The following is a 25,821-nucleotide window of genomic DNA, read 5'->3' on the forward strand; positions in this document are numbered from 1 at the left end:
TTCACTGGCCCATGTGGGTCCTTTAAAGAGAGGCCTTAGGAAAACCTGACCTGGTGAGTGAAATTGATTTTGGAGGGAAAGGTGTGTGTTTTGCATTAGACAGCAAGTAAAATGGAAATGCCTGACTAAAAGTAAGTTGTGGAAATAACAGTACAACAAGAAAGTATAATGCTTAATGTAAAGTCAGAGAATTGACCTGACAGTACTACTATTGAACTATGAATACTCCTGTAAACAAAACTCAGGGCAAACTCTCCTTAGAACAGAGCACACAGCAACTTTTTATGTCACAAAAGAGCCAAATTAGATTCATGAAAGTCAGCATCAGTGTGATTGTCCCCTTAACTGACACAGCAGACTGGCTAATCTGAAACCAGATAAAAGTAACAGTTTCTGATGTAATAGAAATTATCTAAAGCCTTGAACAGTCACCGGTTGTATCTGCATTACTGTGGTTTGATGTGAAAATCTTTGTCACCCTCACCTTGCTTCACACCATGGTGACTTCTCCAGATGCAGTGAAACATGAACATATGTTCCAGGAGCATACCTCATGACTTTGACTACTGATAGACATTTAACCCACAGGTTAAGGCTAGGGCTATTTACCAAGTTTCTGTAGCCTTAAACAGATGAATTTTCATGTCTATACCAAAACTTCTATGTAAAAATAATATCCCAACTAAACCAACCAACCAACCAAACAAAAGAACACAATTTTATAAGCTAATTATTCACATTTTCTAAGCATTAATTTCCTGAGCTACAGGTTAGGAAGATGTAAATTTTACAGTCTTTAATCTTTACTTTCCTAGCTTCATATCATTCTGATTTTTAAACTGCTGAACAACTACATATCATACCAAATGGGAGATGTTCAGTTCTTATGATAATCTTGGTATTTTAAAAAAAGTTTCCAAATAAGGTTGCAGCCCAGCTGGTTGGGAAACTGAGGCCTTTGAGATGGGATCTCTATACAATATCACTGCAAGGGAGTATAAGGAACATCACTGGTGAAGAATTTGTCATATCAGATAAAATTTAAATGTTATGAGAACAATTTTTTCATGAAGCATTTCTAGCATTGTGTATGAACTTAAGGTGTGGGGGGAATGTAGTTAATGATAATTAATTACTATTTCTTATATCTAAGTTTTCTCTATTACTACATTTTGGACAGCTGCCTACTTTGACACATCAGTGTTATGAGATGGTTGGATGTAATTTTTTTTTTTTTGTGGTGAATAAACTTGTAGCATTTGTGACGTTCAGGTGATTCGTAGTCCCATTGGAGGATGATGTTTGCTTTGGTGAAATGAGATTCTAGCAAAAATATCTATTAATAAATGTAACTTCTTATGCATAGCAAACTATTTTATATACTTGTAGCATGGGGAATTCTTCAAATGGTTTTCTTTTATGAATAATTGTAAAATTGATGTTGGCATCAATAACTTCTTTAAATGGCTCATTCTATATCTGAGTTACACACTTAGCAGCACAGCTCAGCTTTGATGAAACTTGTACATAATGTTATTTTATACTGTGTGATACAAAAGGAAGAAAGATGCTAGAAATGTTCAAATTACCTCCCTCTTAAATGGTTGGACAAAAAAAAAGGAATTAATTACAATTTGGTCAATGAGATTGCAAAAATACAAGGGAATAGACATTTTTTGTTTCTTTATTAGATTGCAAAAGATATTCAGAAAAGCAGAAGGGCAGAACAAGTACTGAAGTGTTGTCAAAAATGAATGACCAGATCTAGACAAGAAGGATTTTCCTGAAAACAGCTTTATTCTGAAATCTGTGAGTTTGTTATAGACTCTTTCAACTGTGACTAAACAGTCAATTGAACTTGTGATGTTATTTGGTCATGAGGCATCTTAATATACTAATTAGGATTCTCTCCACATAAGGTACAGTGTAGGGAGGTACAGCTAGACCTTGAACTGTACTGAAGTCAGTGTTTATAACCGTTATCCTCAAAAAGTAAAGCGTCTGTACATGGTGCCGTTCCAGCAGTTCAAAGTCTATGAAAAGGTTTTACTGTTAGGGCTTTAAATACCACTCGTGTCCCAGTATGGCAAACTGCCTACAGTTCAGTGCCTCAAGAGCTTTGGCAGATGCCAATGCCTCAGTTCACACAAAACACTTCACGAGTAGCATCAACTTCTATTCAAATTGATCAACAGAAATAAAATGGAAGGTAAGTATTCAAGTGTGGGCTCTATGGGGAGTGGGCAATCCAAGCAGGACAGAAGTCTATCCCTTTCCTCAAGTGAATAACTGAATAACTGAGAAGACAAAAAACAATTTTTTTTTTTTCTTTCCTGGGCTTTACTGAAAGGGAAATGGTCCTCTGTAATCTGCTTTAACACCCCCTTTTATCTGTGTATAATATGATCTCCAGTTACAGAGATTTTGCATATCATAATCAGAAAATCACATAATAGTTCTGTGGAAAGGACCTTTAGAAATTGTCTACTTGGATCTCCATGCACAAAACAGGGTCATCTACAGCAGGTTGCCATGGTTAAATATTTTTTTTTTTTAAGTTTCTTCTTATAGTTGAATGGAAATGCCTGTGTTTCGGTTTGTGCCCACTATATCTTTTCCAGTCACTGGGCACCAACACCAATGAGAAGATTCCGGCTCTGTCTTCTTTACACCCTCCTATCAGATATTTGTACACGCTGTTGAGCTTTCACTTCTCCAAGCTGAACAGAGTCCCAGCTTTCAATCTCTCATCTGATAGATGCTTCGGTCCCTTAATCATCTTCATGGTCCTTCGCTGAACTCATTCCAGAACCTCACTTGTCAGTCTTGTACTGGTGAGCCTGGAACTCCAGATGTGGCCTCATCGATGCTGAGCTGACAGGAACCATCACCTCCCTTGGTCTGTTGGCAATGAACTTCTAATGAAACCCAGTATGTTGTGGGCTTTTTTTTTTTTTTTTTTTTTTTCCAGGGCACCCTGTTGTCTCACGCTGAATTTGCTGCCCACCAGGACCCAGAATTCCTTTTCTGCAAAGCTGCTCTCCAGTTGGTAAACACCCTGAGTGTACTGCTGCATTGAGTTACTACTCACATGTGCAGAACCTGATGCTTTCCTTTGCTGGAGTTCATGAAATTCCTGTTGGCCCATTTCTCAAGCTTGTCAAGGTCCCTCCAAATGGCAGCACATCCAACTGCTTCTCACAGTTTTATATCATCTACAGACCTGCTGTCAATGCACTCTGCTCATCATCCAGATCATTAATGAGGGTGTTAAACAGTGTTGGCTCCAGGATTGATGCCTGTGTTATACACAAGCTTCCAGCTGGACTTCATGCTGTTGAATATAACTCTTTGGGCCAGGCAGTTCTGACAGACATTTTAAATGTACCTTAACCTAATCCCCTTTTGCTGAAGGTAAATCATGATTGGTTTAGTCTTTCCCATGCACATCAGAGTCCTAGGATTCCCGAAGCCAAGTTTTACCAGTAAAGACTGAGGCACTGAGGACCTCAGAATTTTCTATGTCTCCTGTCACCAGTCCCCTGACTTGTTCACCATTAAGCTCATATTTTCTAGTATTTCTTTCACTTTTAATAGACCTTTAGAAATCTTTTTTGTTGCCTTTTATGTCCCTTGCCAGATTCAGCTCCAGGTAGGCTTCACTTTCCTAATCCCAAGCCTGCATGCCCAAATATTATCTTTATATTGTCTTTATATTGTCTTTTGCCTCAAGATCAACTCCCCTTGTCCTTATGGGAGATTTCAACTTGCCAGACGTCAACTGGGATCACCACACGGCTGACACGAGCAAGTCCAGGAGGTTCATAAAGCACCTAGATGATAACTTCTTGGTGCAGGTGCTAAGGGAGCCAACTAGGAAAGGTGCCCTCCTTGATCTGTTGCTGGAGAACAGAGAGGGTCTTGTGGGAGACGTGGCAATTGGCGGCTGTTTTGGTCATAGTGACCATGAAGTGGTTGAGTTCAGAATTTATGGTGACAGAAGGAAAACTGCCACCAAAACTTCAGCCCTGGATATGGGGAAAGCAGACTTCAGGCTGCTCAGGGAATTAGTCAGCAAGGTCCCCTGGGAAGCTGCATTTGAAGGCATAGTCATCCATCAGTGCTGGTCAATCATTAAGCACTGCCTCCTAAAAGCACAAGATGAGGCTATTCCAAAATATCGGAAGGCAGGCAGGCGGGGCAGAAGGCCGGCCTAGCTGACCAGGGAACTTCTACTGGAGCTTAGGCAGAAAAAGAAAGTGTACGGATACTGGAAGGAGGATCAGGCGACGAGGAAGGAATACAGGGATGCTGTTCGTGTTTGTAGGGAGAAAATTCTCGGGGCCAAAGCCCAACCAGAGTTGAAGCTGGCCATGTCTGTGGGAGACAATAAAAAAGGTTTTTTTAGATATGTTAAAAGAAAAAGGAGAACCAAAGAAAACATACGTCCGCTACTTGACGGGGTAGATCTCCTCACAGACAATGACACAGGCAAAGCAGAGACGTTTAATGCCTTCTTCACCTCTGTCTTCAATGCTGATGATGGGCTTCGAGACCCTGGGTGCCCTGAGCTGGAGGACCACAACGGTGGGAATGACAAACTCCCTACCGACCCTGAATGTGTGCGGGATTTGCTGCTCCACCTGGATCCATACAAGTCCATGGGTCCGGATGGGATTCATCCCAGGGTGCTTAAAGAGCTGGCTGATGTCATCACGGGACCTCTCTCAATTATTTTTCAATGATCTTGGGAATCTGGAGAGGTCCCAGTAGACTGGAAGCTGGCAAGTGAAGTGCCAATTTTCAAGAAGGGTAGGAAAGAAGACACTAGCAATTACAGGCCTGTCAGTCTCACGTCAGTGCCTAGTAAAATTATGGAGAAGATGATCCTTGAAGTTACTGAAGTGCACCTGGGAGACAATGCAGTCATAGGTCCCAGCCAGCATGGGTTCATGAGGGGTAGGTCCTGCCTAACAAATTTGATTTCCTTTTATGATAAGATCACCCATCTACTCAACCAAGGGAAACCAGCTGATGTGATCTTTTTGGACTTCAGCAAAGCTTTTGACATGGTTGCCCATAGGATCCTACTGGACAAAATGTCCAGCATACAGCTAGAAAAAAACATCATACGATGGGTGAGCAATTGGCTGACGGGCAGGGCTCAAAGGATTGTGGTAAATGGGGCCACATCAGGCTGGCGGATGATCGCTAGTGGGGTCCCTCAAGGCTCCATTTTAGGGCCAGTCCTCTTCAATGTTTTTATAAATGATTTGGATGTAGGACTAGAAGGTGTGTTGAGCAAATTTGCCGATGACACCAAACTTGGAGGAGTTGTAGACTCGGATGAGGGTGGAAAGGCCTTGCAGAGAGATCTGGACAGATTGGAGAGCTGGGCGATCACCAACTGCATGAAGTTTAACAAGAGCAAGTGCTGGGTCCTGCACCTGGGACAGGGCAACCCTGGCTATACGTAGAGACTGGGCGACAAGATGCTGGAGAGCAGTCCCGCAGAGAGGGATCTGGGGGTAGTGGTTGACAGCAAGTTGAATATGAGCCAGCGGTGTGCCCTGGCAGCCAGGAGGGCCAACCGTATCCTGGGACGCATCAAGCACGGCATCGCTAGTCGGTTGAGGGAGGTGATTGTCCCACTCTACTCTGCACTGGTCCAGCCTCACCTCGAGTACTGTGTGCAGTTCTGGGCACCACAGTACAAAAAGGATGTAAAACTGTTGGAGAGTGTCCAGAGGAGGGCGACGAAGATGGTGAAGGGCCTAGAGGGGAAGACGTATGAGGAGCAGCTGAGGTCACTGGGCCTGTTCAGCCTGGAGAAGAGGAGGCTGAGGGGAGACCTCATTGCAGTCTACAACTTCCTCGCAAGGGGGAGTGGAGAGGCAGGTGACCTGTTCACTGTAAACACCAGTGATAGGACCAGTGGGAATAGCGTTAAGCTGAGGCGGGGGAGGTTTATGCTGGACATCTGGAAGAGGTTCTTCACCGAGACGGTGGTTGCACACTGGAACAGGCTCCCCAGGGAAGTAGTCACTGCACCAAGCCTGTCTGAATTTAAAAAGTGATTGGACTGTGCACTTAGTCACATAGTCTAAACTTTGGGCAGACCTGTGCAGTGCCAAGAGTTGGACTTGATGATCCTTATGGGTCCCTTCCAACTTGGGATATTCTATGGTTCTGTGATTCTATATCCCTCTTGACCCTACCCCACCTCCTGTATGCTTCTTCTCTTTGAGTTACGTGAGGACCTCATTGTTATCTGTGAAGGCCTTCTTGCACCTTGACTTGATTTTTCAAACTTTGGGATGGACTGTTTTTTAGCTTGGTGAGGCGAATCTTCAAAATCTAGTAGCTTTTCTAGACCTTCCATGGACAATACCCCCGAGGATTCCACTAATCAGGTCTTGCACAGGGCAGTCTGCTTTCCTGAAGTCTAGGTCTGTGATCCTGCTTTTTGCCTCATTCCCTCCTCTCAGGATCCTGAGCTCCACTATCTCAGAGTCACTGCAGCAAAGGCTGCTCCTGACGTTCCCATACCCACCCATTTCTTCCTTGTTTGCAAGTATGAGGTCCAGCAGAGTAACCACCTCATTATCTCCTTGATCACCTGTATCAGGTGATCCTTGAAGGCAGAAAATATTAAAGGATCATTCGTGTACTTAACTTAGGCTGTTGAGCATCCCAGATAATTTAGATGTCTCAGATAGGGATACTATGCAATAAAGCCATTAATTATTTATCCAGGTTTAGAAAGTATGACTAGATGGTGCCTAGACTTCCTATTCCACCTCTCAGATCTATGTTTTATTTTTAGTTGCACTTTGGAAAGTACTATATCTGTGGCACATTTGTAATCTTTGTTAAACGACTTTTATTTCTATTTTGGAGGTAATGTGAGTTCCTGCAGTTCAGCTTGTAATTGTCAATATCTTTACTGAGCAGCAAAGCAATGTCAGAAAAGTGCAAAAAGAACAATTGAATGAAATAGGTACACCCCTAAGAAGCTTAAAAGATGGTAAGGTCCTCTTGAAAATGGTTGCTTTTTTTTCCCCTTGTTTTGTCTGATTTCCCTCTTCCTGTCCAACACATAGGAAGACTAGAGCTTTTGGGACCCCAGGGAAGAATTTAATGAGTAAATGTCCTGTGTTCTACCTTATATAAATCCTGACCAAAAAAAAAAAAAAAGTTGTTAAAGTTGATGAGCTATAGATTTGAAGTATTTCTCTTCAATCACACATGCCTTGAAAAATAAGATAGAAGACAAAATAACCTCCAACTGAAATTAATAAAACTATCCTCTTGTAGTTTGGATAAAAAGTAAGGGCAAGACTTTGAAGAGCTGGAGTCTAAGACAAACTCCAAAATCTAGATTGGGTCTTGATTCTATTCTTCAAGCTGAACTCTCAGCATTTCTTAGAGGATGGAAATTTCTGACATGTCTTGAAAAGCAGGTCTCTTAAAATGCATTCAACATCTTATTCCACAAGTGAAACACTGATTTGAATAAGGGTCCTGAGGTCTCTTCCTATATCAAATGAAGTGTGGCATGTTCTTTGCATTGGGTCACTCCCCAGCTAAGTGCTATGGTGCGAGAAGGGGATTAAAGTGGATGGGAGAGGGAGTGAAGGAGAAACACCTTAAGTCTCCCTTTCCCCATCTGTGTCACCCAGAAAATCTGTACTGCATTTCAAACTTTACTTTAAAGATTTGATTAAATATTTTTATGTGGTGCAACACATTTCTTCTTACCCCTGGGTCTTCATGAGTGGTCATACACTCAAGATTTTGCAACTTTTCTACTTCCTATATTCCTTATAGGGCTTAAGCCAGCACTTGGGTCTAGTAGTGTACTCATGTGCAAACGTTTTTTCCTAATTCATCCATATATTTGATATTTCCAGATATTTACAGAAATCTGGCAGACCTACAAAAAGCAAAACATTTTAGTCTCTCTTCAAAATTTACATTGTAGCAAATCCCGAGGCCTGGTGACTGCTGCCAAATGAGGGCAGTAGACATACAGATTAATATACTTCTGGGCAGGTATGTTTGTTATATCATACTGTATCAGGGTGACAAACAAATTGATTTGCTATGAAAGTATGAAAGGCTAGGACAACATGCCAAGAAGAACCCTTTTCCTAGCTGCAGAACCCACGAAGGATGATAGACAGTATTTCATGCAACTACATACAAACAATCGGAGGGTCAAAATTAGAGCACCGTTTTTTAAGACACCATGCAAATCTGAAACAGCAAGTGTTTCACAACCAGCATCCTGGCAAGACTGTGATTTTTGGGGCCCATATAGCATTCATGCAACGGGATACTTCCTCTCAGTGATTTATATTATATTGGCTTTATGATTCTTGGCAGCACTTGATAACATGTTGGCTGCACAGATAGGCTGAGCTAGTATAATTCATATGGTGTAAGAGGTTGTTTGTCAGACTTGGTCCTGCACTGATACTCACCCTCTTTGTCTTCCTAGTTCTCGAGCAATGAATGAATTCCAAGTTTCTGAACATGGAAATGCATTACATTTTCTGTGAACCACATGATTAAACTTTCAGATGTTTAGAAATGGTCCTGTCACTTTTTTTTTTTTTTTTTGGTGGTATTTACGGAGCATATTAGGAAAGAGAGGCATTGTGCTTTCTTATGGAAAGATTGTTTCTTCCTTGATACGTCCCTTAGCAAACATAAGAAGGATTGGTGGATGTGCATGGAACAAGGCAAAGCTACAACAAATGTGACTTCAGCCAGGTCCATTGCCAAAGTCCTAGCAAACTTATTCGTTCTCAGATAAATCTTTAATTGGTTCCCTCTTAATACTATTTCTGGACCCCAGAGTCTTTTCTAAAAAGCCTTTGTAGAATATTTTTCTTCTTTTTTAATTAATTATCTGTAATGTAAATTAGTGCACAATAGCATTTTTTTTAAGTCAAAATGAAAGTATTTTCACTGTAAATTAAGATTCTTCTATCAACAATTTTACTGTGGCTAAGCTATATCTTTTCTATTCCAAAGCTCCAGACCCTCCTTCATGATGCTGCTCTGCAGCAGTAAAGAAAGAAACCACTGCTTCACAATGCTAAGCACTCCAGTGGGAAACACAAACAGAGTGCATAAACCAAAGCATTCATTTCATAAGATTTTATTAAAAGGTTTCACCTCTAAATTGAGCTGTCATACGCTGTTGGGAAACTTTTTACCACAGTTTATTTTAACTATGTAAAAAACATTAAAGGAAGGAAAATTCTGCAGTTTTTCATATAAAAGGTGTGACCTCTTACGCACTACCAGCAAGCTGTAGTGCATTTAATCAAATTGGTTGGAAAGTTAAATCAAGCCGAATGTGAGGATTTTTATTTTTTGCTCCCAATCCCCCCCCCCCCACCCCAATTCTTAGAAATGACCCCAACCTTGTTAACATGCTGCAGATTTCTGTATATCTCTGCAGCATGCTCTTTGGAGTTCACTCAGAGAAAACTACAGCGCATGATTAAAAGATATCCTCTAGATGAGAAGGACGTTCAGTAATTCAGTAATTTATAAATCATTCATTTGTGACATAGCTTTATACAGCTTTTCAAGGAATTGCCTTAACTGCTTTTGCAGTTTCCTCAAATGTTGCTTTCAGTAGACAATGTCATAGGTCATTACCAGTTTTTCCCTTATGTAAGCAATTCCAACTTTCTATTAAAAATACTAATTTCCACCCCACTACAGTATCTTTTGAAGTAGCATGTATATTAAAAAAAAAAAAGTCACAAGTTACTTTGAAATATTAAAGGAATATATTTAAGTGAAGGGCTTTCAGGCAGGTTGTTTTTCTGTATTCCTGATGACAGAAAGATTTTAGCCTACAAAGTCAATAGTAAATTTTATTAAAGTCATTATTTTCCTGTTACAGGCCCTGTGCTTTAAATAAACTATAGCTGACAATGCTGTCTTACATACTGTCATGCTGTAAAACAGCTTTCTTTATTACCACAGGGACAACTCATTTAGAACTTTGAAAGTGTTTTCACACTGGAGTTGCTCATTTGTGGTGCTGGCCGATGGCTGTTCGTGACAAATACCTTTTATAGCTGGAACTTTCTCACTCTCTGTCTCTCATGCTTTCTTTTTTTTTTTTTTTTTTTTTCCCCTCCCTGTATCTTCAGAGGAAAAAAGAAGAACCCTCAATTCCAACTTTTTCCTTGTAAAGATAAATATTCCACCCCCACCATCAGAGACTTATCTCAATCTTTTCATATTAGTTTTATTATGACAGCTTGAAAAGTCTTACCATAACCTAAATTTTTCTCAATTACTCTCACACAAATTCACAGTAACACCAAGTAAATAAAACAGAGCATTCCTGTTATTTTAATATTGTCATTTAATTAATAGTACAGGCTTGGGCCCTTAACTGAGATTGTGATTTCATTTTTAGACAGTTGCTTTGACTGGAATGCCAGCACAATAAATTGTTGTCCTCTCCTCACACTGAACTCACTCCTTCTCCGTTGCAGGTCCCTTTGCTCAATGAGATTAGCACAACTATTTCATGGATCTCAACTTTTAAATAAAATTTCTACTCTAGGTTCAGACCAGTTCAGTCTGCCAGTTCTATAAGTTCTATAGCCAGTTCTATACTTGGTTCTATAAGAAGCTTAATAAGCTCCTACAGCTTAATAAGGGGCTGAACAATCAGGAGGTAGAATAGGCAGCTGGATCTTTTGGGGATATTTTTGCTGCTATTGCTGCAGTTTTCTGGCCCTGCTGGCAGAGGCATAGGGCATATCCCATTGGGGATCATGCACCAGTGCAGCAAGACATCTGTCCTTGCTTGCTGCAGGGAGTCCAGCTGAGGAGCATGGATGTTAGCGTACCAACTCCAAGCCCTAACAAATGATAGGGGATAAAGGTGGGAAGAGATGATGCAGGCCCTTAAATGCCTTCTGACTCCCAGTTTCATGCCCTTACCCTAAGTCAAATCATTCTTTTTAAGTCCACCTGAGTAAGAGAGTTTTGTCTCTTTGTGTCAGGTATAGCCACTCGCTCTTCGTACAAAATGTCTCTTTTCAGCTCATGAGAAGGAATGTTCTTGACTGCCTAACTTAGCTCCAGGCCTTCGTCACAGAGCCATCCTTCCTGCTCCCAGAACTTTTGTCAGCTGTTGTTATCATGCAAACAGGACTACAGCCAGGCCAATTTTGTAAATTGTCCAGATGAATGAGTTATAAGAACAAATGTTGTTTGAATTACAGATGGATAGTTCAGTCTCTGTGTTTTGCTGCTCTGAATAACATTTCTATGAATTATGCTGTCTTGATATCTGGAAAATGAAGGTTCTCTCTTTGAATCTGTGTTAGAACAGTAATGTTAGAGACATGTGAATGTAAAGTTGCAAAAGACCTCAGGAGATGATCTACCTGGTTCCCCTCCACTGAGAGAATAACTATTTAAGCTCAGTCTATACACCTAGTTTTTTAAGCTTTTTTAAGCTTTTCCTCCACTGCCTCTCCAAAGTCACCTTTGAAGCAAATTAAACTATTAATTTCTTGTTTCCTCTTACCCTTTGTGAAGTTTGAGGAAAAAGTGAGTACTGCTTCTTTATAGTGACTTTTTTATGAATGGAAGATGAACTTTTCACTTTCTAATTTCTAAGCTGCCTAAACCCAATTGCTACAAGCTTCTTTTGCAAGTCAGAGTCTCTAAAAGTTCAGTGCTGCTGAAAGCAGCCCCTTTTTCCTTCATCTCAGTACCCCATCTTCAGATGTTGCCTCAACATATGAAATCACACGTGCCCATGAGTTCTCTGTTAAAATGCATGCACCAGAAAACAAGCCTAGCAAAAAAAAAAAAAAAAAAAGTAGCTTTCCACTGAGTTGTTAAGTTATGACAGACTCTAGCAAGAATAAAAATCAGTGAAAAGGAGTGGATGTGATCATGTTGCCCTGAGTAGGAGAGGGCTGAATCAGGAAGAATGGACAAGGCAGCAGTCTGCTGCCCACAGACCTGCAGCCTCAGAGCACACTTTGATGCTGATTTTTTTCTGGCATAGCTGAAGGTAGCTGCTGAGACAGCCAGCACTTCTTCCCCTTTCCACACTACGGCGCTCCCAACTTTTCCATTAGGACTGGATCAGAGAATCATGTAGCTTCATTTAATTAGGTGGGCTAGTTTTCCTTCAGGTCAGTAGCCAACTCAACACACAACCTCCTAAGCGCTAGATGAGATGCCAGTGAAACTGAAAGAGCATGGAGACAGACATGGGACTCTCTTTTGGCAGCAGTCACAGTTGGTAAAATTAAACATCAAACAAAACAGAACCAAACTCTTCCTCTTGTGTTTGTATTGATTTGCTCCAGCCTACCTATGTCTTTCTGAGTGTGATATCCCATACTGGATCTATTACTCCATATGAAGTCTTTTCAACAAAAAGTAAAGGCACTTTCCCATTAATATTTCCAGGAATGTGATTTGCTTTCTCTTTTCTCCCCAGTCTGTACCTCTGGCCCTCACTTTCTGCTTTTGATCACAGTTTCACTGTAGAACCCAGAACGTTTAATGCAATGCTATGTCTGAGCCAGTTACACCCAGTTTTAAGTATTTTTTCTTTTAAGTGTAACATTTTGCACTTGACTCAGTTGATTTTCATTCTAGTGGTTTCAGACCACTCTCCATTGTAACATTTTTTTTTTTTTGTCAAAGTGCTTGTAATCTCACCATTTGTAGCCCTCCATAGATCTTAGAAAAAGTACCTTGCTCCATAGCTTATATCATTAACATGAATACCAGCTGGAATTAGGCTGTAGTTCCCTGCAGCAGTAAATTTGAAATACTTTTCCATTTTGAAAGTCAATGATGGATAACTACTCAATAAGTACAGTTTTTCAACTTGCTATGCACCCGCTTGCAGGTAATTTCATCTATACTGGTGTTGTCCTAGTTTGCTTCAAAGAACTTTGGACTGTACTTAAAGTTTTAAAAAAGCTTTGATAAAGTCAAGGAAAAAAGGTCTTGACACAATAAAGAAACTTGGTATTCATCCTCAGGTTGTAACATTTTAGTCATCTAATTTGGAAGCAGTATGTATCCTGTGTTATTCAGCTAGTCAAATTTATACTGGGAAAAATATAACAAAACAAACAACAACAACACAACAAGTAGTGGCAATCACACTATTAATTCATAGGCTAAAATATGCTGAATCACAAGTTCTGAGAGACATGATGTCCTAGTTTTGTCTGGGATGGAGTTCATTTTCTTTCTAGTAACTGTTATGGTGCTGTGTTTTGGATTTAGGATGAGAATAATGCTGATAACACACTGATGCTTTAGTTTTTGTTGAACGGTGCTTACAGAGAACAAAGGACTTTTCAGCTTCTCATGATGCCCTGGCAGTGAGGAGGCTAAGGGTACACAAGAAGCTGGGAGGGGACACAGCCAGGATAGCTGACCCAAACTGGCCAGATGGTTATCTCATAGTGTACAGTGTCATGTTCTTCAGTAAAACTGGGGGAGTTTTCCAGGGGTGCATGGCCACTGTTGCTGAGGGACTGGATGGGCATCAGTTGGCTGGTGATGAGCAATTATATTGTGCATCACTTGCTCTGTATATTCTTTCTTTTCTTTTCTTCTTTCTTGTTAAGCTACCCTTATCTCAACCGACTGGTTCTCGAACTTTTTCTTTTTCAATTTTCTTTTTTTCTTTTCAGTTTTCTCCCCCATCCCACTGTGAGGCAGGGTGGAGAGTGAGCAAGTGTCTGTGCGTTGTTTAGCTGTCTGCCAGGTTAAACCATAACACATAATTAGAAATGAGAAACTTCTAATGGGAAACTCACAAAAGGAGGGAGAGAAGACTGAACGCATCTTGAAGCCTTTTCTACAAATATTCACTCTAGGGTGGGACTACACCACTCACTTTTTCCCTTAAAGAAGCTGTCTTAATTATTCTTTGTACACTTCTAGGAACTCTTCCAAACACAGGGGCTATAAATTTTCCAGTTGTCAGTTTGGACAGGTAAAACATGCATCTGGTGCTCTGCTGACATCCCAAAGCTTGTGATTCTTGACAGATGATATGTATTTGTAGGTATCCAACCATGAGGTCATGTTTAGACTCTGAATCTATGCACTGTACTCATGATTTATAGTAAACAATCTCTGTTTAGGTCAACTGCAGTTTAATTTGCTGCTTGTTGAATGGACTTGTTTTGTATGACAGCATTTGAACACATATCAATAATTTTTAAGTTTCAGTATTTCATCTGTCCAGGAACAGTAGTAATATTCCAGAAATGATATTCCAAACATCCATGTTACAGAAATTTTTAAGAATCAGTTTCTTGTGTTACTGTGTTGCATTTTTTCTCCTGGACTTCAAAAGATAATTTTTCCCCTTTGAGCTGTGGATTTCAATAGACCAAAATACTCACGAGAGTTAGGAGTCTGCTGTTGTCCCACCTGCAGAACTGCCCAATGATTGTTGCTAAGACAAGAGACATACAGAGACTGTTCAAAACTCTGATTTAATTGTTTTGGTATATAGCAGTATATATCCAACCCATATTTTGTAACTAATTCTTATGAATTCTCCCTGCTAGAAATTGAGCCTTTTTTTCCTCCTCCCCACACAGTAGTGTCCCTCATGCTTCATGCAGTTAATGTAGATTCTATCAAAAAGCATGATTTGTGATGTTTGTGTGTTACTGTTTACTTAAAAGTGTTAAAACCACCTTTTCTTATCAACAGGAAACTTTCAAGATATTTAAAAGCATGCCTTTAAGCCTTCTGGCAGCAATAAAGCAAAAATGGCAGGTGGCTGCGTGAAAGAAGCAGGTTATGTTTATACTATAACTAACCATATGGGGAAAAAATTATACTGTATACAGTGGGCTGGAGTCTCATCTCAGTTATAAAGGTGCAAATCCAGACTAATATTTTGTTAACAGCAGTGCTTTAAAATAAATTCAGACCATCTCAATGTACTAATGTAATGTTGGACATTCTTTGCTATAAAAAGAGCTGTATTTAATTTGTTTGGTTGTGGAAATACAAAGGTCTGGTTATCCCATCTTCTTGTTGAACCAGGCTTCAGTGTGCATTTGTTTGGTTGCCAATGTGCCACCAACAAGTACATAAATGATGTAAGCACCTGCATTTCTCGATTTGTGATTCTAAAACCTGCCAAGTCTATATACTAATCTTCAGGTGCCTACTGTTTGGATATGCTAGTGTTTTTCTTCACAGAATCGTCTAGACTGGAAGAGACCTCCAAGATGACCTAGTCCAACCTCTGACCTAACACTAACAAGTCCTCCACTAAACCATATCACTAAGCTCAACATCTAAACGTCTTTTAAAGACCTCCAGGGATGGCGACTCAACCACTTCCCTGGGCAGCCCATTCCAATGCTGAACAACCCTTTCAGTAAAGAAGTTTTTCCTAATATCCAACCTAAACCTCCCCTGGCACAACTTTAGCCCATTCCCACTCATCCTGTCACCAGGCATGTGGGAGAATAGACCAACCCCCACCTTGCTACAGCCTCCTTTAACGTACCTATAGAGAGCGATAAGGTCGCCCCTGAGCCTCCTCTTCAGGCTGAACAATCCCAGCTCCCTCAGCCACTCCTCGGAAGACTTGTTCTCCAGACCCCTCACCAGCTTCATTGCTCTTCTCTGGACTCTCTCAAGCACCTCCATGTCCTTCTTGTAGTGAGGGGCCCAAAACTGAACACAATACTCGACGTGCGGCCTCACCAGAGCCGAGTACAGGGGGACAATCACTTGCCTAGTCCTACTGGCCACACTGCTTCTTATACAAGCCAGGATGCTGTTGGCCTTCTTGGCCACCTGAGCACACTGCTGGCTCATATTCAGCTGCCTATCAACCAATACTCCCAGGTTCTTCTCTGCCAGGCAGCTTTCCAACCACTCATCTCCCAGCCTGTAGCTCTGCTTGGGGTTGTTGTGCCCCAGGTGCAGGACCCGGCACTTGGCCTTGTTGAACTTCATACAATTGGCCTCAGCCCATTGGTCCAGCCTATCCAGATCATCCTGCAGAGCCTTCCTACCCTCGAGCAGATTGACACATGCACCTAACTTGGTGTCATCTGCAAACTTACTGAGGGTGCACTCGATCCCCTCAAGTACCCTTCTTGGTACTGTGTACTGTTGTTGCAGTGATAAGAATGTGAGAGCAACTAAAGTCAAAGAATAAGTGCTTTCTCCTAACCCTGTCTGGTGCAAGCCTAAACATGATTTGGTAATTAAAACCCCAACACCACCAGTATTCCTGCCACTTTACTACCAGTACCGAAACATCTTGGAAGGTATTAAATAACACTAGCACGAACAGCTGTGGGAACTATCTACATCAGGAACAAAAATAGACTTCTGCATTTTAGTGGTGCAGTCTTATAAATTATAGTGTTATAGGTCTAGCACTTTAAAGTAAAAATCCCTAGAAAGTGTTTTTGCAGGGTTGTCCATAGAGACATGTACTACCTCTCATTATGATGGGTACAATGTCTGTGGGGTGGGAAAAATAAAAATATTCAGTCCTCCATTTAAAATTAAAACTGATTTCCCTTTCCAGATTAAAAAAGTGGGGAAAAAAAGTGATAAAAAAGTCATAACTGTCTTTTTTTCTCCATCTGTCCAGTCCTAACCAGTCCTCTCAAACCATGTACAAATGGAGCATGCAAAAAAAAAAAAAAAAAGTAAAGCATACAAAAGTAATACCTATACCTGAAGATCAGAAGTAGTTACTATTATGCAGACCAGAAACACTAGCAAGCATAGTGGACAAAATCTGGCTTTCTGTAATATTTTTTCCTTCTGCAAATCCTAGGAGACTTTTGCAAACTAAGTCCTTGCTGCTGTTTCCTGCGTTCGTTCTCTTCTATTCTTAAGCAGAAAAAGAACTTTATGGGAACTTAGGCTTATCTGGTCTCTGATTTGGCAAAGTATTTGAATCACAAAGGATTAAAATGCCCCAGGACTGGCAATATTGGAGAATTGTTTCCTTTATCATTGTAGCTGTCTGTGGGAAATGGGGAGGTATCACACCTGTTTTGATGCCAAAGGCCCTTTCTGTTACAAAGTGATTGTTCTTTGTTGAAAGAGAGAGGACGAAAATTACCCCCAAAGACTTGGAAAGCAGCAGTTTAACAAGCTACATTACTTCAACTGTTTTGCTCCCTATTTCTAATAGACTCATTGGTGTTAGTGACCAGAGTGACACTGGAGGCAACAGGCAGTGACCCATTGCAGGCACTCCTCTAACTGACTTTTATGCAGTGACTTTGAGTGCAAGTGCAAGCTGAATTGTGCAAGGTAGCTCAAACTCCCTCTCTCTGATTTCAGTCTTTCCAGGGGGGTCAACTGCTTATGAAGAATATCCATTGTTTATACTTTTCAAGAGAATTACATCAGCAGGAACATATGTATTCATGTAATAAAGCTGGAAACTACCATGCAAAGCCACACTGCTTTAAATATGTATGTGAAATACAGTATGCCAAGTTCTGTATTGACTTGAGCCTCTGTTGCACCACTGTCTTCAGCAGAAGCATGCTGGCTGCAAGTCAGTAAATTTTGCTCAGTGGACCTAGTATGTGCCTGATTCAGCTACTCATGTTGGAGATTCAAGCCTGTAACCACATGGGATTTTTAAGCTCAGGACTTCAGACCCTCATTTATCTGCTGGTGTCAGGAACGATGTGTGGTGACATGCTGCCTTCCTGGAAATGTCAGTGGCCTTGTATTATGTGCAAGCACAGGGCAACCTGCATCCTTCCAGGAGATGAGGTAGGTCTCTGTCAAGGTCTGCATTTGCACATCACAATTTAGACCCTGCTTGCTGATGAACAAACACCTTGGCGTTCATTACAGAAATCAAATTTACATCTCCAGAAGCAATGAAAACTTAAATGTTTCATTCTGACCTCTCTCTCTGATCTGTGCCATTAGTTACCCCCAGCAACTCTTGGCTAAATTAATCAATGTCCCTTTTAGGGCAGGTCCCTTTCTTTCCTCACAGAAGAAACTGCAACACGTTACCTACCAGTCAGCTTCAAGCTTTTCACTTTGGAGTACACTCAAAGACTAGCCAGTGAGAAAACTGGAATCAATACATTAGGCCAGCACAATCTGTATTTCAGGTCAACACTTGGAAAGAGAAATGGCATTTGTGAGACCGATGTCCAGTGATCTGCTGTTTCTGGGTGAAGGCAGACACATATCCTCAATCTCCTGAATATATCGGCAGCAGTCAGCCCAGGGATGTTATGGACAGCAGTTTGGACAAGAGCTAATGGGATTCACCCCAACTGTTGTAAGCCCTATTGAGAGACACATCTAAAACTCCAACTTCAAATTTCTCTAATTGTGAAGCGCTCCAAGGATCAATTATGTTTATACCCTTGCCAGTATACTACAGTCTGGATAAGAAAGAGTTAAAATATGACAGACTAATGCTAGCAGATTGATACATATCCAGCAAATGGGAAAAGCATGTGCACATTGCAGAAATCAAGGGAGTGTTAAGACAGTGACAGCATAAACGAGAATAAGTAGACCTGTTCCCGAAACAGCCTTTCCTATAGACTGGATAAAAAGCAGGATTTCTGGTGAATAATAATTTGGGTTTAATTTCAGTCTCAGCTGGAAATTCATAGCCAATTTTGAACTGTGATCTGAGTACCACAAACCAAAGGAGGTGTTTACTTCCTGGCATACAGGTAAGGCTCTTGCTTAGTATTGGGCAAACTTTTTTCACTGAAAAGCCTGTAACCATCTCTGGCCAACAGCCTGAAACATTCTCAATTTCCAGGAACTGTGATAATGATGAACTTCAATGAGACAGAAAATGATTTAGTTTAAGGATGGTTCAACCATTTCATATTGAGTACTAAAATATAGTCATTTCAAATGAAACATATTTAACTCTTTAGACCAAAAGTTGGGTTTCATATGTGCAGTAAACAGAAAAAACATCCCTGTCGACAAGATTTACTGAAGTGGAAATCTGTCAGAATAAGCCCCCTGAAAATTAAAACAGACATCAGACTACATATATAGATGAAAGACTTCCACTCTTTTATGTATACAATGCACTCAGAAGCCAAGTTTCCAAAACTTCAGTAAAAGCATCTGATGCGTAAGTCTGCATTGATAGCCCTTTACATGAAAAATATGATTTTTTTGTCATATGGTATTACATTGGAGCTTTAATTGCACACTTGGAAAAAAGTTATAAATCCAAACCCTTTCATCAAAAGTATTTTATGGAGAATTTCCAGATACCTCGTACTACCAGATGAAAACCTTTTGGCTGATCTTCACATAAGAGATGATACTACATTTACAGTACTGATTCAGAGACCTACTTCTCAACTCTTAACCAGTGTCCTGTATTTTTCTTTCACTCTGACATGATCTTTTGGCAGTCTTACAATTTTAAAACTCAGTCAAAAATGGATGTTTTGCTTCTTCCTTGCAAATTTCGGCCACAATAGACAATACTGACATCTTGCTGTTATTCATGATTAATTGACATGTGCCATTTTTTACTTGGTCTTGTCTTTTCACTCAGTCTTTCTGACTGGAACCCTATCTTGCCACCCATGCCTCTGTAATATTAAGAGACCTGACCCATGCCTGGCTTCACCAAAGAGATCCACATCCCTCATATTCTGCTGTCTTGACTCAAAGTTTAAACTAATCTTCTCTGGCCTTCCTGAAGCCAGTCAGCTTCCCATTCCCAATAAACACTTGGCACACCTGTGGCTAATGTAGCTCTTCTGACCATATTACAGTATATGTAGATCCTCCTGTAGCTCACACTCTTTTGTGTTCGATTCAAACTTGTTCTCAGAGTACCTGCCCCTACCTGCCTCTAGTTCTTCACTTGCTTTGTTGTAATTTCATTACCACCTGTGATGCCACTCTCAGGAGTCAAGAGCTATAGATCCTTTCATATTTCCTGTTTTCTATGTTCACAGAATGGTTGAGGTTGGAAGGCGTCTCTGAAGATTATCTGCTCAAGCAGAGATTCACACTGCAGATTGCCCAGGACTGTGTCCAGGCAGTTTTGAAGATCTTGAAGGAAGGAGACTCTACAGCCTCTCTGGGTAACCTGTGTCAGTGCTTTGTCACCCACACAGTGAAGTCCCTCTTAAGTTTAGACGGAATCTCTTGTGTTCCAGCTTGTGCCCACTGCCTCTTGTCCTGGCACTGGACACCACTGAAAATGGCATGGCTTTATCCTCTTTGCACCATCCCTTCATGTATTTATACACATTGATAAGATACCTCGAGCCTCTTCTTCTCCATGTTGACCAGTCCCAACTCTCTCAGCCTCTCCTCATAGGAGAGGTGCTTCAGTCCCTTGACCAGCTTTGTGGCCTTCTGCCTCATTCTTTCCAGTATGTCTCTCTTGTACTCGGGGGCCCAGAACTGGACACATTACTCCAGGTGTGACCTCACCAGTGCTCAGTAGATGAGAATGATCACTTCTCTTGACCTGCTGGCAATACTTTGCCTAATGCAGCAAAGAATATCATCAGCCTCCTTAGCAGCAAGGACACGTTACTGACTCATGCTGTCTGTACTCAATGCATACAAATGCACTCAATGCATAGTGTAACTAGCATGTCTAGGGAGATGATTCTCCCACTCTACTCCACCCTTGCAAGATGCCACCTAGAGTACTGCATTCATCCTTACAGCCCCTGACATAAGAAGGACACAGATCTGCTTGAGTGAGTCCAGAGGATTGTCATGAAGATGACCAGAGGACTGGAGCACCTATCCTATGAAGAAAGACTGAGAAAGTTGGGGTTATTTAGCCTAGAGAAGAAAAGGCTCCATGGACACCTTATCGAGGCCTTCCAGTATTTAAGGGGTGTCTACAGAGAAGATGGGGAACATAGTGACAGAGCGAGGGATAATGGTTTTGAACTGAAAAAGGGTGGGATTAGATGCAAGGAAGAAATTCTTCACTCAGGGGGTGGTGAGGCACTGGAACTGGTTGCCCAGAGAAGTTGTAGATGGTCCATCTCTGAAAGTGGTCAAGGCCAGGCTGAATGGGACAGCCAGGCTAGATGGGGCTTTGGGCAACCTGGTCTAGTGGAAGGTGTCCCCGCCCATGAGAGGAGGGTTGGAAATAAATGATCTTTAAGGTTCCTTTCAACCCAACCCATTCTATCATACTACGACCATGTCATTAGTGCTCACATTATGTTAACGTAGATGCAAATATTTTTTCAAGGCTCTCCTCTGTTGTGATATCTATAGGAAGCATTATCAAGATTGACTGTTGCTTTTGGGCAGCCAATTCAACCATTAATGTTTACTGATTTTATATGTTTGAGTAGCTTATATAATCAACCCAACTATATGACCTCATATTCCTGCCACTGATGTACATTTTTCCTTCTAGATTTCTACGATTAGAATATGAAACAGAGGGGGAAAATATCCATATATTTTCATACCATGTGTAAAATCATTTAGTGTTGTGTTCCAGGGGGACAGTAAATTCATTGGGAAAGGAGTGTCAGTACATATTTCACAGCATAGCGTAGCAAAGTATCAGTCTTACTTCAGCATCTGACTCTCAAATAAATTGCTTTAAGTATTCTAGAGAACCTAGGTTAAGGCATCAAATATCTAGGTACCAAAATCCACCTAATTAAGTGGTCTTACTTTCCAAACAACTCGAATTCACAGCTTCTCTTCTTGCATCATGTATACCTGTTCTCATATTTGCTGAGCAGAGAGTTTCACTCATTGTAAATATCTGAAAAATTGGAATATTTTGATAGAGATGTAAAACAATATTAAAGGATCATTAATTCCTGAGGATAACCTTCTAAATGACATAAGATCAAAAGCCCTGTAATCAGAGCAGTGATTTGTATTGAGTACTGCATATTGTTTGCATTGAAAGTGACATATCTGTTGTTTATTTTAGACTAGTTTCTACTTTTAAAGAAGCTACAACCCTTTAGTGAAGTATAGGGGGGGAAGGAGTGGTGGCATGGGAAACAAGTTGAAGGAGGCATTATTGAATTATTCACTTTTGTAGGACAGAACCTGTTTGTATAATCAGAGATATGCCTTAAGTGGTCTTTAAAGAAAGTCAGATTTTGTTTAAAAAAAGGGGAAGGAGGAGGCTTCATTAAGTAGACTGACGGGCTCCATAGATTTCTCAAGTGTTTAAATTAAGGATTGTGAGTTCTTGAAACTTGACAAGGAAAGCAGGATTGTCACTGCTGGCAGTCTGAACCAGAGGTAAGTGCAGATTAAGCTTTTCCTGTCTCTATTATAAACATATTGTTCCTGTTCTCAAAAGTTCAGCGACATAGAAAAGAGACTATTGTTTTTTATGACTTGAAAAAAAAATTGTCAGCTAAAATTCTAAAGTATGAAAAGTGCTCAGATGGTGCTCATTATTATTTTAGTGGTAACTATTTGGCATTTGACACAAATTACTTAAAGAAATTAAAATCAATCATATCTGGATACCTAGAATCAAGTTATAAGAATGCTCATGAGGAGCATGGCATGCTTTAAAATATACTCAGCCATTTCTGTTGATCTTTCTAGAATTATTTATGGAACTGGATTCAACTGATATTGAATTCATGTTGTACTTATGTGGCAAGTTTTCTGAAAAACTAGTTCTTACATAGTATGAATCTCTCTGTTCTTATGAAGTTTGGCTGAACAAAATGAACTTAGAGAGTGTAACAGAAAATTTGCATTGTTTGGAGGCAATTTTTTCTTTTTTTCCTTTTTTTTTTTTTTTTTTCCCCTCCAGATGCATTTGGTAAAGGTGGTTTTCAGCGAAGTGGCAAAGGCAGGCATTTTCTGAAGCTAAGCCCGGTCAAACCTTGGTTTGTTCAGGCTTTCTGTTCAGAAAATCCAGAGAACAGCTTTCTTTGACAACACTGTCTTACTCAGGGCTTCTGAAAACAGACATTTTTCTTCCAGCAAAATTACTGATACAGTATTATCAACTAATCAGGCAGATGTTGCAGAATTAGATTCCATATTCTAATACCGGTGTCAAAGTACATACAAGTTTCTCAAAGCAACCACTGGATCTGTCACAAATTAACATTGAAATGGTCTCATGCCTTCATCACATCAATGACTTCAGCATGCCTCTTGGTATTCGTTTATGCCCTCCTGTGCCTGCTGGAAACTTTTAAAAGCTGCAAAAAATCTTTTGCCTTTCTTATTTTCCCAAAAAGAATTCAGTCCATGCACATGTGCTAAGGAAGCACAATTTTTATAACAGTATCTTGTTTAAATTCATATTCCTTTCCTCCTCCTCCCCCCAAACACTGAGGATGCAAGACTTTATTTATTTATTTAAGAAAAAAAAGGTACATGTTGCAGATGTTCATAGGTCTGATAACTTCTTAAAGAGAAGATCTAACTCTTCTCTTTTGTTAAACAATAGCTAAAAGCATATTAAACATGATGCTTAAGGAGGTGCATTCCACATTTGATTTTATAATTCCCCCCAAAATGTTTCTACTTCTTTCAGTATGAAAGAAGCATATGAAAACACATGCTTTGGCTGCTTCTGTCACCTGGCTGAAGAATAAAATAAATAAATAAATAAAAAGTTACTGTGTGCAGTTAATATCGAACAGCAGCCATCTCCAGATGATCCCTGCTGCATCCAATTTCTGCCAAAATGCTTTCTGTTAAACCTCCATCAAACAGACACACGGCGCACAAAAGAAAACCTCATCACCAAGGGAAACTAATCCACCGGTGCGCAATGTAAGCCTGTCAACTTTTTATTATAAGAAGTCATCACTCATTTCAGTGAAGATTAAAAGTATGACTAAATTGAGAAAATCCTCTTAGCCATTCGGAATTTTAATAGAGGAGAAAAGGGGGCGAGTAAAATTTAAACTGTGTGCATGCCTATATATCTATCTCTATATGTGTGTGTATGAATCAAATATATAAAATTACATATATATCTCCACACACAAGTTATATTTTATATATATACACACACATACAGAAGGAGAATGAATGGTGGAAATAAGATGCTTAGAGCTGTCCCCTCACCGCCCCATAAAAATAGTCTACCAAAAATTCATACATAAACATGTAGCCTTGTAGTATGTTTTCTCAGTTACCACAGACAAACAGTTTCTGATTCAGACGAGCTTAAGAGATAAGAATGGAAAATGAGTCCTCACAGCTTTAATTACATCGCCACTGGCAACAAGGTGTTACAGTGGCAGAATGACAATTGCTTTTACTCAGAGTATGGATTCAGGGTCAATATGCTATTTCATCCTAGTACACCACAGCAGATGAGCACCATGTTGTTTCTATATTGGCCTTGCACTACTTTATCCCTGCAGGTAAAGTTGGTCTGATGTGCAATTAGAATTACAGATGTGTATTTAGCTAGTGCTTGCATTTGCAGATTATGTTGAAGACAGTAAGTTTCACTTAAGCTGTCATTGAAAATGTGGGTAATCTTTTGCATTTAGAGACCATAATCATCTTCCCATTTCCAAGATTTAGCTGGCATTAAAGAAGAATTATTGCTGTAGTCACTTTAAAGTTTAAAAGCGATGAGATGTTATCTTCAAAGCCTTTAGCTGCATATTCAAAATATCAAAAAAAGAAAACAAACAAACAAAAACTTAAGTTACATAACTCTAGGCAGCCCTCCCCCTGATCCACCAGTCACCATCTCCTAAGTTTTCACATTGACAGGAAATAGAAATAATTTGAAGATCTTAATAACAGGATTTAAGGAAACATTAGGATAAACAGTCACATTTCACAAAAGACAAATGCATGCACCCAGCATTAAGTCCTCTGCTAACAAGAAGATAAACTGCAACTGAGTCTTACCTTATTGCTGTTATACACTCAACTGAACTGAGTTGAAATTCCTTCTGTAAATCACTGAGGGCTGTAAGACCAGGCAACCTGCCTCTTAGAGCATAGCTGAACAGTGATGCTGACACCTTTGGGAGAGGCAGGGAAACCCATCAGCAATTTCAGCCCTTTGATTAAGCCTTTTTTTTTTTCTTTTTTTTTTTTTTTCCCCTTTAAAAAACAAAAACAAAAACCCTACAAAACTTACTAAATCTTTTTTCTATTCAAGTAGTCTGATTTGCTAAGGATAGACAGCCAGTGAACTGTTTCTGCTTTCAAAGCCTACTTTACTTTCCATAACCTTCCCTTCCATCCAATGAAAAGCAACTGTGGCCTTTTACTAAGTAAATGAGCAAATATTTTCCCAGTGTTCACCAGGTTAGATCCCCATTTAATTAAACTGGCTCATTATGTCCCTATCTGATTAGCAGAGTAGAATCAATTATTCAATGCACAAACATGGCTGCAGGAGCTAGAGGTGTATACAGAGCTGTTCATTTAATTCCAAGGACACTAATTAGGTACAAAGCAAGCAATAACTTTAACAATTGCAGGCACAAGCATACATGCAGTACAGGACAAGGGGAAAAAAACAGGCCTTCATTTTCTTAATAAGCTGGATTCTCTTCCCCCTAACAGGGTCAAGAAAAAACAGAAAGCGAGAGAGGATGAAATGCAGATCAAGAAAGCTAAGCATCCAGGAAATAACCCTTGGGATTTGCATATGTAATAGTGTGCTGCTACTTTTGTACTTTATAATCAAACAGTAGGCAATTATCCAAATTATTGACAGCAGATTTCTCATTTCAACTGCAAATTAAGGCCATTAATAAAGCTTTCTAATGCAAAAGTGACTAATTAACTAATGGAATGGAA

At 40.1% G+C, this 25,821-nt stretch overlaps 1 long non-coding RNA gene across 2 annotated transcripts; it reads right to left on the reverse strand.

Annotated features, from left to right (window-relative positions):
• Positions 1 to 1,001: 1,001 nt before the first annotated feature.
• Positions 1,002 to 25,340, reverse strand: LOC310885280. Of its 2 annotated transcripts, none has more exons than XR_014574666.1 (3): positions 25,154 to 25,340; positions 24,919 to 25,034; positions 1,002 to 14,497 (listed from the first exon to the last, which is right to left on the reverse strand). It is a non-coding gene; the product is annotated as an uncharacterized lncRNA (long non-coding RNA). The 2 variants fall into 2 exon arrangements; XR_014574667.1 differs by lacking the exon at positions 1,002 to 14,497 and adding an exon at positions 22,044 to 24,659.
• Positions 25,341 to 25,821: the final 481 nt, after the last annotated feature.

This window comes from Anser anser (assembly GCF_964211835.1).
Source record: "Anser anser genome assembly, chromosome: 1".
NCBI classification, from domain to species: domain Eukaryota; kingdom Metazoa; phylum Chordata; class Aves; order Anseriformes; family Anatidae; genus Anser; species Anser anser.